This window comes from Toxorhynchites rutilus, chromosome 2, assembly GCF_029784135.1.
Source record: "Toxorhynchites rutilus septentrionalis strain SRP chromosome 2, ASM2978413v1, whole genome shotgun sequence".
Lineage (NCBI taxonomy): Eukaryota > Metazoa > Arthropoda > Insecta > Diptera > Culicidae > Toxorhynchites > Toxorhynchites rutilus.
Window position 1 is genome coordinate 308,067,178 of NC_073745.1, and position 20,668 is coordinate 308,087,845.

At 39.0% G+C, this 20,668-nt stretch overlaps 1 long non-coding RNA gene across 1 annotated transcript; it reads right to left on the reverse strand.

Annotated features, from left to right (window-relative positions):
• Positions 1 to 19,674: 19,674 nt before the first annotated feature.
• On the reverse strand, positions 19,675 to 20,668 carry LOC129771635 (uncharacterized). Its single transcript, XR_008742430.1, has 3 exons — positions 20,359 to 20,668; positions 20,133 to 20,275; positions 19,675 to 20,070 (listed from the first exon to the last, which is right to left on the reverse strand). It is a non-coding gene; the product is annotated as an uncharacterized LOC129771635 (long non-coding RNA).

Sequence of the window (20,668 nt, forward strand, 5' to 3'; positions counted from 1 at the left end):
AGTGCATGTTTTAATTGGTTGTTTTTCTCATCAGCTCTAGTGGGGATGGGTCAAGGCTCGTGGGACTAATTTCAGCAGACAGGAAAAAAATATCACAGGAGGGTTGTGCCCGAGACACGACCGCATAGTTGACGTAGAATTCCATTAGATTTTGATATGTTTGAAAAATTGCATCGTTTATCTCTTGGGTGGCCCTGAAAAAGGCCGTTTATTTGGTTGTTGGGTATTGTTTGCTCAATCCACTAGTGTTACAACCGAGTGTTGATGACAGAATGATGATGATAAGTCCTCGGATGGTGCGTTAGAAGATGCCGAAGTGGAATGAGATATGATGAAAACCGTCCTGTGTAATTTAATCTATATATATAAGAATTGATTTCTGTCTGTCTGTCTGATTCTTATGGACTCGGAAACTACTGAACCGATCATCATGAAAATTGGTATGTAGGGTTTTTTGGGTCCGGGGTAGGTTTTCGTGATAGTTTGAGACCCCTCCCCCCTCTCTAAGGGGGGGCTGCCATACAAATTAAACACAAATTTCTACATTACTCGGGAATTGATTACGCAAATGAACCGAAATTTGGCATATATATGTTTTATATAGGTTTTAGGGAGCAATAAATGTTTTTATGGTAGTTAGACTCTCCACCCCCCTCTCTAAGGGGGGGCTGCCATACAAATTAAACACAAATTTCTGCATTACTCGAGAATTAATCAAGCAAATGAAACCAATTTTGGCATGTGGAGATTTTAGGGAGCAATAAATGTTTTTACGGTGGTTAGATACTCCTCCCCCCTCTCTTAGGGGGGCTGGCATACAAATGAAACACAAATTTCTGCATTACTCGAGAATTAATCAAGCAAATGAAACCAAATTAGGCATATTGAGGTTTTAGGGAGCAATAAATGTTTTTATGGTGGTTAGACTCTCCACCCCCCTCTCCATACAAATCAAACACAAATTTTTGCATTACTCGAGAATTAAGCAAAAGAAACCAATTTTGGCATCTGAAGGTTTTAGGGTGCAATAAATGTTTCTATGATGGTTAGACTCTACACCCCACTCTTTAAGTGGGGCTGCCATACAAAAGAAACACAAATTTCTGCATTACTCGAGAACTAATCAAGCAAATGGAACCAAATTTTGCATGTGGAGGTTTCAGAGTGCAATGAATGTTTTTATGGTGGTTTGACACCAGCAGTGAGGAATTAGGTGGATTCCTCCCGTGAAGCACGTGATCGACTGTTGCTTATCGGTCCTCCTCCAACAGCTCCCGCGGGTGAGTGTGGACACGATTCGGCCGACAGTGGTCTGGCTGACACAATGTAGTTATAACGAAATCAAATAACCTAAAATCTGTCAGTGTCCGTGTGCTATATGAAACGTCCCATACCAGAAAAACAAAAAAAAAGAAAAAACCTAGCAATGGACCAAAATAGAAATAATAAATATGAAAAAAACTAACATTTAGTTCAGCGAATATGCTTAAAGTGTAGGCGAAGATAATGAAAAATATCTATCAGTGTGTTAAAAAAACATGACAATTGGAAATTTTCGGAAAACTCTGAAGGAAGAAGGGAAAATTCGGAAAATTAAATTCCCATATGTTCTACAATTACATAGTGACAAGTGCTGTTTTTTCCCCTGTTGGGTGTGAACTACTGCGTCCATTATTTTGAACTATTGTGGTAACAAGTGCTGTCAGTCCATTTGATTTTTGCGCTAGCGAAATTGATCTTTGTTCGAGACTGGAAATGGAATTTATTGTGATGAAACGCACTCCTATATCTTCTTCTATCTATACAAAAAAACGATCGCCAAATGTGTTGATATGAGCAGAACTCGAGGAAGGAATTGTCCGATTTAGGGCTGTCTTTGGTCTATCTTATTTTCTGTATAAAACATTTATTCCATGCAACGGAGAAACATGTTATTTGCAAGTGGTTGAAAAATCTTGAACGAGAATTGTGTCTGAAAATAATCTGATGTTATGATGATGAGTTTTGTTAGAAATACTAGGAATTTTATAGTAAAAGGTAATTTCAACGGGTCGATTAGAAGATCAATCAATGAACAGTTCTGCGATTGGACCCATGAATTTGCTCATTGTAAGAAAACGTGAATGTTTGAAGGTATTGATAACAAAAAACAAATTTTGGGCGGGACGAAGTTTGCCGGGTCAGCTAGTATAAGATAATTACCATTATCGAACACAATTATCAGTTATTATCACCACAAAAGTCATGTTACTTTATTATACAGAACACATATTTGAAATGAAAAAGGTAATTTTCTTTAATAATGTTTATTTTCTAAGTGTGTTAAGTGTGTTAAATGTGTGTGTATTTTCTAAGTGTGTTCACTTTTTCGATTATTTCTTCACTTTTCCAATTTTTCTCGCCGCATGAACTTTCCTTGGGGGTAGATAAACACAAGAAAATAAACAACTTAAATTGGACGATCTGTTCTAGAGCGGGAACACACATTGGTTTTTATTTATGAAAATTGAAATAAATCGTTTTATATTTGAAGTCAGTTTTAACACAACCGCTACCATATACAATAGGATGCCAATGAAAATGGTCATCTCGAATTTCAAAAAGTTACCCCATAAAAAATGTTCACCACCTCGAGAAAACATCCTATGCAAAATATCAGCTCAATCGGACTTAAGGGAGAGGGGCGAAAAATCACCCAAGGGAGGAGAAAGGGAAATCGGGGTTTTCGTATTTTTTTTTGATGCCAAATGTCTTAATTTTTTTTTGTCAAAAATCGACACTCTGGGACTCTGGGACGAAACGAAAATTATGGTTTGGGTACCAATAAAAATAGTTATCTCGATTTTTCATTCGGAACTTGCTGCGAAATGTTGATTTGCACGATATACCCTATGCAAAATATGAGCTCATTCGAACTTCATTTATTAGTATTATTAGTTCACAGACGTTAAAATTAGAGTTTTTTAAATAACGAAAGGTCACCGAAAATCGGGGTTTCCAAAAAAAATTTTTTTTGATGCCAAATGTCCTCAAATTACATTGCTCATCGACAGGCCAACTAGTCTCGAATTTCGAGGCAAAAATGCAATTTTTTCACAAAAAATGTCGCCATTTCGTCAAAATTCAATATTTTGAAAAAATCCTACGTACGATAACAGGAAATATATTCAAAATTACGTAAAAAATAATCGTTCACTAGAAAAACTTTAATAACTCCCACCTGTTTACAAGGTTTTGGCTGCAAGGGTTCAACAAACCGGTTGCGGCTACTCAGGGGACAATCCAATTGACAACAATATATTTTTTGTTTGTTAAGTAATATATATCTAACAAAACTGCGATATCAGATTAATCAGTAATCTGATAGTAATTTGTTTTCTCGTTGAAAAAAAATCGCGAAAATCACATACCTCAATGATGTTCATAGCGTACTGTTTATTTCAAAAAGTTTTTTCTTAGACGCCATGTGTTTTTTTTTCATCCTCAAAATGTTCACGGGACTGCGTAATAGTAAATCTGAAAGAGTAGTGACTACGAAATAGTGCGAAGCGCTAGAAAAAATGTTTCGAGTATTATCTCATCGAGCTCCGATTCGGATATTGAGGAACTATACACAAGTGAAGACCTGGACGATATGTTAGAAGAACTTACTATAGACGACATAAAGATATAAAAAAATGGAATATTAAGTTTAATTTTTGAGAACGATTTTTTAACAGTACATTTAAAATGTAACGGTTTATTGATTTTCCAATAAGTTTGTCAAACATCATATTTTAATCAGACATCTGGTTTTTGAGTTACACTTTTTTGAAAGAAAGATCAATCATTTCAATTAGGCCCTTTAAGAAATCAGTCGTAATTTAAATTGGTCATATAATAATGAAAATTGTAATTTTAGGTAGTTTCCATCATTTGTACCAAGTTTCAAAAAAATCGTAGAGGGTCGGGTCAGCAGCCGACTGATTTGGGGTGGAATCGCCCCAGATCTGGGTGGCGGGGCGATTAAAGTGTTAATGCGAAAGCCCTGGTAAACTGCTGAGCTTTGCCATATGAGGGATGTGCTTCGGAAAACAAGAAAACGCTACTTCAAATCGATAACCACGGCTGACTGCATCACTCTTGGTAACATAGAAATAGCATACTCGGATCTGCTCGCTGAAACACACAGAATATATATGCGCAGAGTACAGAAGAAAAATCGGGTGTCCTTCTGAAGGTATCTTCTTGGATGGCACTAACGTTCGAGTGGAACTTTTGCGTTCTCAACGTAGCATTACTTGCGTCATTTTTATTTTACGCCTTGAATTTACTCTGGAGTGGCAAGCTCTAGAATACGCGTGACCACAGTTCAAACCAGAAGAATTTTCTTTGACGACAAATCCCCCGGCCAGAACGGAAATCGAGCCCGAACCCCCGGCACGATAGTGTGGGACGCTAACCACTCGGTCACAGGAGCACTATCCTTCTGAAGGTATATGAGGTCACGAATACAAGGATGCCACCCAGTATGGAATTTAACGTGACAACTACTAGTTCATCTAGCGAGGCGGTCCATCTCTTCGACAACTTTTTCCAGAGTGTTTTAGCGACGCCCGGGATGTATCCAGAATGCTTTCAGCATATTCCAACGTATTACGTAAATATTCCCCCACTCGAGGAAGTCCAGAAAGTGCTCGAAAATGTTGATGTGTCCGAGGGCGCTGGAGTTGATGGGCTACCACCGTTATTTCTCAAGCATTGTGCATCCTCATTGGCTTTTCCTATCGCTTGTCTATTCAGTCAGTCACTCTTCGAAAAGACATTTCCGAAAATTTTGAAAGCAGCTCGAATTGTTCCGATCCACAAATCAGGCAGTACTCATCGTGTCGAAATAACCGTGGAATATCGATTTTATGCTGTGCAAGATATTTGAAACCAGGACCCGAAATCTTTGAAGGTGAAAAATGAAAAATGAAGACCGCTTCGCTTCGACTAGAACTGCTTCGGCCGTCGCCCATAACAAAAAGTGATTTGACTAGAAAATGAATTGACTAGCGTTGACTAGCGAGGATGACTGGTTAACTAGTCCAGTCATTGATTATACGAGGGTCACTATTTATATTTCGGGAATTGGCAACACTGATGTCATGTGAGTCCATCTGACGGTTCCATCGTAAAGTTTGACATTTTTGACGATATACGTACTCAGAACATTTTGTCATACGGACGCTATTTGTTTATTTTATATTTAGTTGAAAGTTTGGTCTCGGCAAAAAAATAGAACTGAATCGTGAACATTTTCGTGCGATGATTTTTTACGACTTTCGACGTGGATTATCACAACAAGAGTGCGTCAATCAATTTAATTTGACTTTTGGCGATGAAGCTCCATCAAAAACCACTGTATCGCTGGTATAGTGAATTCAATCGTGGTCGTAGTTCGCTGTCCGACGAGTTTCGTGAAGGTCGTCCAAAATCGACTGTAGTGCCAGAAAACATCGATGCTGTGCACGAAACGATTAAGCAAGATCATCATGTAACCTATTGTGAGATTGAGGCATCCCTAAGCATTAGTTCCACCAGCATATATGCGATTTTACATGAACATTTAGTTGTGCGAAAATTATGTTCACGTTGGATCCCACATAATTTGACAATCGCTCAAAAAAAGGCTCGTGTCGATTGGAATAAATGCTTTGAAAATTGGTTTAAGCGCATGCAAAAGTGTATCGATCATCGTGGCGAGTACTTTGAAAAACAATAAAAATATATTCGCAGCTTAACTATTTGTTTTTGTTCCTATTCCCGAAATATAAATAGTGACCCTCGTATTAACTGACTCGACTAATGAATACAAATCTGCCTCTTCATTCAACTGACTGCAATCCACACTTCCATTTCCCCCTGACACTAATTTTACACCCGCGTACGCAATCTTATTTTCACGTCCATATAAAGAGGAACGAAAACATGATTTCTGATGCAAAAAAGAAGCTATCCCATCAATGGACGGTTTTTTGTCTATCCATCGTGAACCCAAACCAACGAACTTAGACATTTATCAAGTATGCTATAAATGTCCTCGCGTTAGTATTAGTCAGTATTAGGCGTGCAAAATAGCGCACACACACTGCACGCTATTTTATACGTGTGAGTAATTTTCGTGTACAATACAAAAGAACCTAGCTCACCTGTAACGTATGTCAAACCACATTGAACTCAAACATCGATGCATGCACACGTACTTGGAAAAGAGAAAGAGACGAACGAATTCGTTTTGGGGGAAGTCACTTCAAAATGCAATAAGGACAATTTGACTGGGAAGAATGAAATGATATAGTCGAGTCGGTAGAGGGAGATAGCGAATAAACGCCCGACTGACTTTTTAGTCGTTTTGGCGGAGAAACTGCGTGAAGAAGCCAAAAGTCATTACAAATTGAATACGGATATAGTCAGTCAGATAGTCAGCTGTATACCCTCAGTTGACTGTGACTTTGCAGAGCCCTGTTTGAAACCATGATTCATGGTTACTGTATAGAGCTGGACATTCGCCGATATCAACACGGATTTTTACAGCACAGATCAACGACAACAAGCTTAATGTGTTAGTCGCGTTTTATTTGATGAAGTCGAGTACAGGAATTAGGTTGATTCCATTTATGTCGACTTTCCAAAGCATTCGATACTGTTCCGCATGAGTACTTGATTTGGAAATTGAAACACATGGGATTTCCAGAAAACAACTGGATGGCAACATTCATATCTCACCGCCAACCGTTAGATTCTGCTTACAAGCAGTATGAGTGATTTGAAGAGCTTAAACGAGTAATATCCTCTGCGAATGGCTTTTTTTAACTGATTGAGAACTAAAGATGATCTGCGAATTAGAAACTTCATGTGAAATTGGCGTTAATTTTGTGAATGGTGAAGGTTTTTCCATCTCGTTCTATAGTTATGAAACACTGGAATTTTAGTTTTTTGAATGTTTTGCGCCTCAACACAACATTAAAGTTGAAATGGCCAGTTTTATAAATGAAGATAGTTATTGTATTTTATACTATATACTTCAACTCAACCGATCTCTTACATGTCTTTAGAAACTCAGAAAAATGGAGTGGTGCTATAGTTATGAAACGCAGTGTATAGAACGATTAAGTTTAGTAAAGTAAAGTAAATCGAAGACGAGGACAAATAAATAAAAATATTAATAAAAAACGCGTGGGTAATGTCATAGACATAACCGGAGAGACGTGGGGCTTACCCTTCCCACTTCCTTTTGATTCTTCTTGTCGGTTTGTTATATTCTGTTATATTGAGGCTTTGTACCTAAAATTTTCATTCGCCGAAAATATAGGGTTGGGGAAAAAGAAATGTCGTATTTCTGATCGAAATTTGACTTTTGAGTCAAATATGTGTCGTTTTGTTCGCAAACTTGTTGCCATTTAGAAGGTAACTTCATTATCCCCCACCCAAAAAACTCAGACAGCCGGTATTCGCAAGCCTCTTTTGAGGCCAACTTACTATCACCAAGAGCGTTTTGCATGGACCGGAAGAGATGATAATCACTTGGAGCCAGGTCCGGACTATACGGTGGGTGCAATAGGACATCCCATCTGAGCTCCCGTAGCTTCTGGCGGGTCATCGAAGATGTGTGAGTCCGAGCGTTGTCCTGGTGGAAAACAACACCATTTCTATTGATCATTTCTGGCCGCTTCTGGTCAATCGCCTGCTTCAAACGGTCAAGCTGCTCACAGTAGAGAACCGAGTTGAGGGTCTGGCCATAGTTGAGCAGCTCATAGTGGATGATTCCCTTCCAATCCCACCGAACACACAGCAAAACCTTCCTGGCCGTCAATCCGGGCTTGGCGATGGTTTGGGCCAGCTCGCCGCGCTTCGACCACGACTTTTTTCGCTTTAGGTTGTCGTACGTGATCCACTTTTCATCTCCAGTTACCATCTTCTTCAAAAATGGGTTGAGTTCGTTCCGTTTCAGCAGTGCATCGTAGGCGTTGATTCGGTCTAAAAGATTTTTTTGCGTCAATTCGTGTGGCACCCATACATACAGCTTTTTTTGGAATCCAATCTTCTGCAAATGGTTCCAAACGGTTTTATGGTCTATACCCAGTTCCTGGCCAATCGAGTGAGTGCTCACATGCCGGTCTACTTGGATGATTTCAACGATTTTATCGGTTTCCACGACGATTGGCCTACCAGTACGGGGTGTATCTTCGACAGCCACTACACCAGAACGAAATCGATCAAATCAACGCTGTGCTGTGCGAATCGTTACAGTATCGGCCGCCTTCGTTACGATTTTTTCGGCCGCCTTCGTTGCAGTTTTACCTCGCAGGTAGTAAAAACGTAAAATATGGCGAATTTCTTGCTTGCACAACACTGTCAAAACGACACTTGTAGCACAGATTGTCGTCTTTAAATAGCCGTATAGTATGACCCGATGCGATAAGTACAACACAAGATATGTTTAAGTGTTGCCATATATTGACAATATACGACATTTCTTCTACCCTTTGCAAAATATCAGCTCAATCGGACTTCATTTACTTGTGTCGCACAGTTGTCGAAGTTTGAGTTTTTTGCAAATCAAAAAAAAAAGTTTTTTTGAAAACTGATTGATTCCTTATACGGGTTTTCACTTTGCGGCCGAGTTTGATGGAACGTATCTAGGCCGCAAAGCGAGGTATGGGTGTATCCTATTTTGATCAAACATTGTTTTTTGATGGGAAAAACTCCTGAACAACCAATGCAGTGGTTGACGAAATCCTATTCCACTTCTGCTCCTTCGAGAACAACAGTTTATCGGTGGTTTAGCGAATTTCGCTCTGGAAGGCCTAAAGAGGCTACGAATCCGTGAAGGCGATCTGGCGTAGTGGTAACATCCTTGCTTCTCACGCTAATGGTCACGAGTTCAATTCTCACTCCCGACATTCTCCCAAAAATGGAAGTAAAAGTGACGAACCACCCAAAACAGTTGAAAGTCACTACAATATCCAAAAAAGGCTACGAATCCAGAAATCGTAGAACAAGTGCATCGACTTGTTTTGAACGATCGTAAAGTGAAGTTACGCGTAGACATTTCGAAAGAATGAGTCGGATACATTTTGCACGATATTTTGAACATGAAAAAGCTAAAGCGCCATGGGTGCCGCGTTTGCTGACCGTCGACCAAAAACAGCGGCGCGTTGATGATTCAACAACCGGTTTGGCGTTGTTGAAGCGCAATCGAGTGGACTTCTTTCGATGTTTTGTGACAATGGATGAAACGTGGATCCATTACCACACTCCTGAGTCCAATAGGCAGTCTGCAGAGTGGCACTGAGGCATATTTTGAAGATTTTCGTACTACAGAAAGGGAATCGAAATGTTGGAAACTCGCTATACCAAGTGTATTGCCCTAGCAGGGAACGATGTTGAGGAAAAACGATTGTATTCATTAAAAATCCCGGGACATTTCAGCCCATGTAGTACATCTATTACTCTTGATGCAACTTATTCTATTTAATCATCGCATCCTTCATTGTACAGAACGCTTTTATTGAGCGAGCGAGCAATGGATACAGCAAAAAGAATCCCGAATGAACTCTCAACGTCAACACATAATGCTGGCTGAAGCGTGACTGAATTTTTTATCTTTCCCATTCATATTTCATATTTGATTATAGAGACTTGAAACTTCTGCAGTTCATTCATCTCTAGCCCGGAGAAGAAATTCTACTCCAACTCCTTCTTGAACTGCCTTGAAAAAGACACTTCAATGTCGTTCGACGCTCCTCAGCAAACCGTGTCCGCTTTCAACAACATTGAACGACGTTCTTGAATTTTGTATCTTCTACCCTTCTTGTACATATGCATCGCGCTTCGATCAACGTGATTTTCTGAGTGGCGCTAGAATGGGCATAGCAACAACATTCCCAGAAGCCATGCCTTGTAAGCTTACTATCGAATTGAATGGAATGGAGGAATGCTGCATGTTGCATTAGACTTGTACGAGTAAAATCGACAAAACATCTTGGACAAAAACAAAGGTGGGGATATTGTGTATTTGGAATCAAAATACATCCATTAATTGAAGAAATATTAACGTTCAAAATAGACCCCTATATGAAAGGCTAGTCATGGTCACACGTCAAAAAAAATTGGACATTGGGAAGCGTTTGATTTTCGTTTTTCAATTTGTTAAGTCAGAGGGGACCTAATTTTGAGTTATTGTTCACATTTGGTTAAGTATTATGTAAGCTACCTACCACATTTATCAGATTCGGATAATCACGCATACAGCAGGAACAACGGATCGTAATTGTTATGATTGATCCACGAAAACCCTTCATAGTATGCAGACAGAGCGGACCATGTACCATTTACCATGGCGAAATGACTCTATATCATGTGCAGACAGAGTGGAGTATGTGTCAATCATTTGTACATTGAATTCACAAGTACATTGAATTTACAAGCGCCGAATCCAAACAAACAAAACTTTTTCTTGAAGCTTATAGGTATCTTGTTGGAATGTGCTTGTACCCGTTAGTGTAAAATGTAAACATTCTGAGTATATTAAAAAATAAACTTGGTCCACTCTGACTGAACGGGTCATTGAAAAATACTGGTCTTCAGTGTGAATGATCGCAAAATGTACTATCTCAGAGTGCGATTTAGACTCTAGCGATGACAATGAATTCGAATTTGACGATTCAATTGACGAATACTGTCTAAGATGATTGAAAATAGGGAATATACGCTATCACATGAAAGTCGTGCAATCATATTCATGCCTGTATTAGATAGCAGAGACTATTATGCTGAACGCAATCAAATGCTTATGCGGTTCCAGCTTCACATCCCTTCTCGCTCTAATTTTCATAACAGAATGACACACTTTTACTCACAACCAGAGATGCCAACCTTCCTGATTTTTCAGGATTTCCCAGAATTTTTAGCGCGTTCCCTGATAGCCTGACAAACACTCAATTTATCCTGATTTTTCTGAAATGATCCTGATTTTTCCTGATTTTTGTACTCTTTACATTATTCGTGATAAATATACTGGTTTCCATGTCAAAGTTTTCTGTCATGATAGTTCTGCGGTTCACACTTGTATATATCTAACATTAAGTTAAATTCTCTAGACGCAAAGCTGTATTTTTTTTTATCTCTTCCCTCATTTGTTTCGTGGCTTTCCAAAACAAAGCAACAAAATTTCATGAAGCCAGACTGTCTGACGAATTCATGAAATGACAACGAGGTTAAGTTTGAAGAACAACATTGCCTTATTGAGAATAATGTGTATGTAGATGTATTCCCAGAGTTATTAATGTAGGAATTAGTGATGTCTAAATTTTTCATTTATTCGATTATCGATTAATCGTTGGGGCATTTTTCAATATTCGATTCATTCGAATAATTGTCTTTCAATATTCGATTAATCGAGCGAATATTTATTTCTTGTTACAATCACGTATCACGTTGTCATTCTGGTCGCGTGGTCTATCGGGTTGTCGATGTTTGATGGTTGGATATAAAAATGTTGGATAAAACAATTATATAGCCTAATTCTTTACATTAAAATGCATTAAGCTTGAGAAAGATTCCTTCTTTCATGATCGCGATTACAGTGACAATTATTCGATGTATTCATATTTTGATTTTTAATTATTCGATACAAAATTACTCGATTATAATTTCAGTTATTCGATTATTCGAATGAATCGAACGATTAACCGACGTCTCTAGTAGGAATACGTTTCGGAGTGTAAAATTAATTGAGTGAAAAATTTTATATTCACAGTCAATATAAAAAGATTTTATATCTAATTTGTTCGTCTGATTCAAAGTAGAATCAACTTTAATGATGGAACTATGGTAAATATATCTATAACCGTACTTAATATCATAAAAAATAGAAAAAAAATCAAAAAGTCTCCCACTGCTGATATGCTTTCCTCATTTGTTGAGTAAATATTCATTCCAAAGCATGGACGATGAATTCAGTGAAAATTTGAAGATTGATTTTCCTGCAATTGACTGTAGTGATTCTGTATGTTTTTCGGAAAAAAACATAAACGATCAAAAGGTTAGGTGAAACACTAGCATTTCCGCTTATGCGAAGATTTATACCATGCATATTAATTCTTTTACATATCCGATATTCGTCCGAAGAAAGATAAACTCTGTTTATGGTGGGATTTGGAATGGATTCTGTATTATGAGCTACTACCAAGCTTCCTGTTTCTCACATGTATGGCTCGCAGCAGTTTTCGACGAAGAAGCAAACATGTTCTGGGAGGATAGAATATGCGTGAAAGATTGTGAAACAGAACTATGGATATAAAATTAAATTATAATGCTTTGATTGAAAATTATGTTTGTGTTTTCCCAAAAATCGACATTAACTTTTCGGACAACCCATTATGAGCTATTCTGGTTTATCCTGATTTTTATTTTCATTCTTCCTGATTTTTAAAAATTATAGTTGGCAACCCTGTTCACAACTGTTATTTGATTGAGAAATATTTCGAAATTGTTCAGTCATAGTGAACAAAATCTTTAAAAATGCTTCACTTGGTTCAGTCAGAGTGGACCATGTACGTAGAGGGAGCCAAATAAGTGCCTTTTTTGGCATAATACTTGATGTTTTTTTACAATTATCATACATCAAAGTAGTGCCAGAGAGAAGCTAACATTTCTGAGAACAATTTTGAACAAAAAAATTAAATGCTTTGAAAATTGCAGAGCACTGAACTTCAAGCTCGTTTTCCTCGAAATCATAAAAATGTCACATGATCCGGTCTGACTTAACATCGACCATTTGTACCCCCAATATGCTCCCGAAAGACGTAATCCTACGTAAAAAAAGCGCGAATTGATGTGTGTTCACTGCTCTCGAACGCTCGTCACTTGGCTTATCAGCAGCGCCCATTTCTCTAGTCTCGAAATAAAAGCGAAAAAATACGAATGACACTTATTTGATTTTTTTTGTCGGTAGTTAAAAAATTGAAAAAAAGCCAACTGCTCGCGGGAAAATAAACGAAATTTGGGGACATACCCGCCAGCTGTTTCTATTTTTTCTCCGAACGAACACACGCGGATCTGCGGTGAACAAACTGCCAAAGAAGATACACCTGACGTCAATCGGCGCGAGCATGGATCTTACTATTGTTTTTGTTTTATGTTTTTTTTTGAGGAATATGAACCATCCATCAAAGGGAAACGTTGAAAGCCATTCATCACGACACCGACAGACAGCAGGACATCGAGCGCAAAAGCGGTCAATTTCCTAGGAAATGACCTTGCTGTGCCAGTTAACTCAGTTGCTCAGTGGTTTTCCAATCACACTCCCACACTCGTTTATGCTCCCGTGTCTCTTTGTTCATCCTCTCCGACTGCGAAGAAACGAAGATCGTTTTGGAGTGATCTCAAACCTCGCGTGCAAATGTGGACTGAAGGAGGCTAAAAATAAACGTTCAAATATAAACATATTGAATCCGACACAATTTATGTGCTGTTGTTTTGATTTACAAGCGTGTATAACAGGACTGTGCGAATGTCAAAATCACGGCCATTGCTTGAAGGTTGACCACGATCTTGAGAAGCGCGCCAACTTTCTCGCCGCGATCAAAACCATCATTTAATATCGGTTAAGGGTAGATATCGAGAGCTGTCCTACGACAATATGGGCGCGTTCTAAAATTAACCGGCATTCATTATTTTGAACGCCGGCCGGTGCAATTAACCGCATCAACCATCACGTACTTTTGGCGTAACGGGTTAGACGATTTACCGCCGATCGAAAATAGAAGCAAGGGAACGTTCGAAACAAACCTATTTCGAAAAGAGCCTAACTTTATCAGAATTCTGTCGGGAAACAGTGACACAATCAACACACTTGCTATCAAGAATCCGACAAATACTTCGTCTGCATGTGTCCAAATACCACGCCGACATTTCATCAAATCGAATTCTTCGCGACATTCATTCGGAACGCATGCCGTGCGCCAGAGTCGTTTCTTGGCAACGTTGGCGCGTTCAGAGATGAGTAGGTACAATGCTACCATGTGCCGGCTGTGGGTCAAGTTCCCTCGGTTCCGCAGAACACAAATCACTTCCTAGCTGGCAAGAAAATATCCGCAAACGGATCATTTCGCAAGTACTGTGCAAACCATGCAAATCAGATCAAGGTCTGCCGGCCATCGTTGCGGGGGTCAAGCGATAGTAACCACCAGATCATTGGAGTAGGCGTGGTGATCTAAGCAGCGCTTCGGTTCGGTTCGATTCGTGGGTAGCGAGCAATGGTTCTGTTTTTCTTTTCCGATTTTCCGTTACCCGTTAGGATACAGTTTCGTGACGTTAGTCCGGGGGTTGTTTATAGCTAGTACGCGTGTTGAGAAAAGCCGGAAAATCTGTCTCCCATTAGTGGCGGAGTTCGGGGGTATTGGGGTGGCGTGATGGCGTTTATGTTTGAAAGAGTGCAACAGACGGTGTGCAAAATTTGGCTGCTTCCCCGTTTGGCTGACTTGCGAACATTCGACGCTAAGTGTGTTTTTTTACTCTCTTTTTCATTAGCTAACGTATTTTTGGCAATCGTTTGATGGTGTGACATGATTTGTGCACTTTCATGATTAATTAAATCTCGTTTATGGATAGGTGTATCAGCTGGGAGATCTAAATCAGTCTGAACAATTATTTTTTAGTTAGGTGGAACTGTAAGTCTCGTTTGCAGCTTGGATTGCTGTAGTAAACATAACATAAGTACACTTGTTACTTGGCTTTACAATCTTGCTGAAGCAATGTCAACGGTTCTTGGAATCATCTTCTCTGAAGCGATGCAGTTCTTTAACCCACGCTTTTCGTCTCACTTGTAGCTAATTTATCTTCGCGGACGTTTACACATGTTTGGTTCAAAAGAAGATTAGAAATGTAGTACTGAACAGCGTTTCATTATTTATTTTCAAGTGTATCGGGTATTGAGGGCCTGATTCTCGAATACACTACGAATAGACTTCACGGTGGAAACGGAATGAAACGTATCCGCGATGACAACGGTACGGTGTCGACATCTGGATACGAGATTTGTTTCCCACTAAACTTATCATTATAATATCAAATTATCTTCAGATGAAATTTTTGTATGAGATTATTATATCACATGAAGAAAACAAAGTTTTTCCACTCACATTGAAAACCAGTTTGATACGAAGAAGTTATTTTTCATTAATGATTTTTTATTTGAAAAGTGCTCATTCTGCCTGAAAACTCAATATTATCTTCGATACTTCACTAACTCATGAAACGTAGTTCTATGGCGTGCCGTTTATTTCGTTTCCACCGTGAAGTGTATTCGAGAATCAGGCCCTTAGAATCGGTTTTTTTTGTCCAGTACAGCGTTTCAAGTGGATGATTCTCGAATCTTGGAGAGCGGTTTATTTGCAAAGTCTTTTTTCTTGAAATCCTGTAAAAAATTTTGTTGGAAAATAAGTTGGAAAAGTTGTAAGTTGTGAAATTGCTCAGTAATGGAAGAAAAAAGAAAAAAGAACAGAATTAATGCTGCACAAAAGTTGTGAAAATCATACATGGAGTTCAAAACAGCCAAGATCATCATTTGTGCAGTGTTAAAACGATTTGAGGTACATTTGTCTGGTCCCCGGGAGGTTCGATCGAGGCGTCGAAGCGGTGCACTGGACTAGAAACTGCGTCAGAACGTCATGAAGGTTTTCAAAGCGAATTCCGGACTCGGTGCTGTTTTCAGTATACGGATACGGATACGTTCTTATGGACTATGAGATATACTTTGAATTGGACTTAAAACTACTTCCGGGATAAATGTGTTTTTTATAAACCAGGGGCAGGGTCCGACATTTTCGAAGATGAAAAATGAAAATCGATTCTCCTCTCAGTCGCTTCGACTAGGACTACTTCGGCATACGCCATTAACATGAAATGAATTGACTGATGAACTATTCTAGCAAATGGTTGTTCTAATTGACGCGACGAATGAATGAATCGACAAATCTGCCTCTTCATTCAGCCTTACTTCCACCCATCACTACTACCCCCCTGACATGAATTTCGTAACCCACGTACACAATCTTATTTCAACGTCCATATAAAGTAAAGCGAAAACATGATTTCTGATGCAAAAAAGTATTTACACCATTAATGGACAGCTCCATTGTTTACCCACCATCGATACATGCATACATGATACATGAGTAAGCGAAACGAAATGAGAATGTCGAGTCGTAGAGGGAGATAGCGACTAAACACCCGAATGACTATTGAGTCATGTTGACGGAGAAGGTGCGTGAAGAAGCCAAAAGTCATTTCCGATTGTATACGAAGGGGAATTTCTTCATAGTCTGCTGACTATCCTCAGTTGAATATAACTATGCCGAGTCCTGATTACGACAGATCGTCTGAGATCCGCACATTGCACCGAATACCGTTCATCCTTGTCTGAATCAAGAATTAGCTTTCGGGAAAGGCATTCATCTAAGATTCTCCACAGCTGTCGTCGGTCGATTGTATCATATGCGGCCTTGAAATCGACGGAGATGTCGTGCGTAGGGACCTGCTGCTCGCGGCACTTTTGGAGGATCTGGCGCAGTGTAAAAATTTGATCTGTCGTTGAGCAACCGGGCATGAATCCTGCGTGATAACTTCCTATAAACAGACGGCGAAAGAGGATCTGAGACAGAATTTCGCAGGCACCATTCAGGATTGTGATTGCGCGGTAGTTCCTACAATCCAGCTTGTTGATATGTTTTATAAATGGGGCAGATTACCCCGTCCTTCCAAACCTTCGGTAGCTTTTCTGTGTCCCAGATCCCGACTATCCTTGGACACATTGGAACTGAAAGAAATGAATGCAGATTATTCCCGTTTTAATCACCATCCAAATGAGTTGTGTACAAAGAAAAATCGAAAAATCTAAACGTGACATGGCGACCGTTACATTGTGACGAAGAGCCTATAAATGCCATACAAATGAAACATAATCTTCTGTATAACTCTAGACCTAATCTGGCAAATGGAGCCAAATTTGGGATGTGATGGTTTTTGAGTACTAGATATGTTTCTATGATGGTATGGCGCCCCTCGTTCCTCGGAATAGAAAGAGGGTCCCTCAAAAATATTGCACATATTTCAACCAAACACGACAATTGAAAATCTTCGGGAAACTCTGAGGGAAAATGAAAATGATTGAAATGAATCGCCGAATGTGTTGATGAGAGCAAGACTCGAGGAAGGAATTGTCCGATTTAGGGCTGTCTTTATTCTATCATATTTTCTGTATCAAATATTTATTTTATGTAACGGAGAAATATGTTATTTGAAAGTGGTTGAAAAACCTTGAACGTGAATTGTGAAATGTGTGAACGAGAACTATCAGCTGCCAGGATTCATATTCTTAAGCTGGAGAGGATACAATATCGTTGCTTGCGTATAGCCATGGGGTGTTTGCATTCCACACATACGATGAGCCTCGAAGTCTTGGCAGGAGTATCTTCGCTTACTTTTCGGTTCACAGAATTTCGGTCTCACAGATTTCTCATCCGTTGCAAGATCATGAATCCATTGGTGATTGATAACATCGAAAATCTACTCCAACTGACTCCTCACACATAAACGGGTCCACTGGCTTCGGCATCTTTAATGAAAATTCCAGTGCCTCTTTTAAATTCAGAGATCCTTGTTCCGTGTATGTCGCTGAGCTGGGTGCGATATATTATGCTCTCGGGATCATTGAAACACTGCCCATCGACCATTATTTTATTTTTTCAGACAGTCTCAGCTCAATAGAGGCAATCCGCTCAATGAAAGTTGATAAACGCTTATCTTATTTTCTAACAAGAATAGAACATCTGTTGAGTGTTTTGGTTGAAAAATTATTCAAGATTACCTTAGCATGGGTTCCCTCTCATTGCTCGATTCCGGGGAATGAGAAGTGGACTCGCTAGCTAAGGTGGGCGCTTCAGAAGGCACACTTTTTGAAAGGCATATTGCTTATAATGAATTTTTCCACATTCCTCGTCAGCACACACTGGTAAGTTGGCAGCGCATGTGGAGTGAAGATGAGTTCGGTATACAATACATACTCATACTCTTTACAGATACACGGGCCGAAGGTTGTGCAGCCCACTGATCATTCAAACCCCCCCCCCAATGTCATAATCAACACATTCGTACTCATTCCGACTACACACTGAATCTAGGATACCACATCCTCCCCTCACGTTAAAATGTAACGATACCAGTAAGCATCAAGGATGATCTCATTCATTCATTAGGTTCATCGATCACACCAAGGAATCTCTGGGGTATTCTGATTTGCCACGCATTCAGGCGCTTTGTGATAGATTCTCCGTTTTATGATAATGCATCTTCAGACGACTGGGTTTCTTAGGATCCTTTGTTAACGATTCGTGTTTCGTGTCAAAATGGCTGGCTACGCGATGTACCGACTTCCACTAAGGTGATTCCTGGCTTGACTCTCCGAAAACGAAATATCACTTATCCACAAAAATCCGTCCATCTTTACCGAAATTTAACAATTAATGTTGTAAACTGTTGTCATTTCCGTTTGTTCCATTTCATGAGCGGGCAGCGTGGCTGTTTTTTTTTGTAAATATTTAATTATTTCAATTAATTTATTTCTAATGTCTGTCTGCTTTGAATATTCGACCACATAAATAAATTCTATTTATATGCTGGTCTTGGGCATCACCCGACTCAGCTGTTTTATACTGAACAAGTTGGCCTTGGGCTTGACCCGACTCAACTATTTTATTTTATTTATTTACTTTTAGTACAAATTGGCCTTGAGCTTAACCCGACTCAACTGTTTTGGCCTTGAGCTATACTCGACTCAAAACTTTAAGTACAACCCAGCAAACATTAAATCGCATAACAAGCGTATATATAATGTCATATGCCCTAAAATTTGGTTGGCATATAATGCGCCTAACTGGCATATGCATGCAAAAGTGGAGGCCATATACATACATGGCAAATGCTTACCGAATTTGTTTGGATGAATATGCAACTTTGACCGGCTATAATGGCGATTATGTTGGGATTGAATTGCGATCTAATATGAATATATTCATGAATTGTCAAAGCACCAAATACGACTTTTGCCATACTTATATACGACATAGAAAAAAACAAATGGCGCAAAATATTTTCGTGAAATGTTTATTACAACCTCACGAATCGCCATTTTTATATATGAGTATTTATGTTCGTAGAAATAATAATTGTTTGATTGACTTGTGTTGGGAGTGGAATATGAATGTTTAAAATACCACAGATTGATGTTTGGTGAAAACTGCTCCGGTGTGGGTTCGAACTCCGGTCGTCTGGATTATCATCCACCAGCTATCTCGCTCGGCTATCTGAAATTTAATTCAACAGCGGTTCAAACTTTCGAGTGCATCAGCATTTCAATGACATTTCAATATGATGTAATATGTTCTTTATTAGGATTTAATATGATTTACTGTTTCATGATTTTCTTCAGCATGCAACACGATTTACTAAAGTACTGAATCGATTTAAATTATACGCTTATACGACACACAAACTGCATCAGCGTAATATACGCATATGATGCGGATTAAATATATTTTACAACAATGTACATCATAAAATTGAAGTTTATTATACCGAATTGCGACTTAATTTGATAATGGTATATAAAATCGAGTTTTTACATTTTATGCGATTTCAAATATACACGGTACATACTTTGATTGATATTATATGCGATTATGATTTATTCGGATTTCTCGTAAGACTTGGCACGTACAAAATTATAAGATTTAATGTTTGCTGGGAAGTTGGCCTTGGGCTTAACCCGACTCAACTGTTTTGACCATGATTTATATTCAGCGTGAAACTTTGTATTTATAAGTTGGCCTCGGGCTTAACCCGACTCAACTGTTTTGGCCTTGAGCTATACTCGACTCAAAACTTTAAGTACAAGTTGGCCTTGGGCTCAACCCGACTCAACTGTTTTTACCATAGGGAAATCACCTTTCTGGCAACCCTTCTCGTCGGTTTCATCCCAATGTCCTGGAAATAAAAGTAATGATGGCGGAGTTTCGAGTGACATAACATGCGCTACCATAACCAACCTTCACCTCGTGACGACAATATTTGTGTCTACATTCAACTTCCTAAAATGCTACCTGCAGAAAATGATTTATCCATTAGAATCATACACCTTACTGGAATTCCGGCTGATTACGAGTACAATGTGGCAGCATGCAGTGGTTACCTGTGAAATCATGTTGAAAAAAGCGATATTTCAGTACGACGTTTTCACTCCCCCACGGCCACAGGAAACAAACGAACCCTCACCATATAGAAATCACATAGGACTTTTGTAATGACATCATATTTTTCTTACTAATACTGACATACATTGCCTACTACTCCACCTCGATGTGTATTCCTTTGGTTTCATCGGTTTCTCTGTCTAAACCAGAAACAAAAATATGATCTATATTTCTCTTTTTTTATCCTTCACCAGTCTGAGAAATCGATTAAATTTATTCTCTTATCTTGTATGGCAGGATCGCCAATGTGGTATTCCGGCAAACAACACACAACACTATAAATTGCTTGAAAACCGACATCCAAATCTTTCTCAATGTCATAATCAACACAT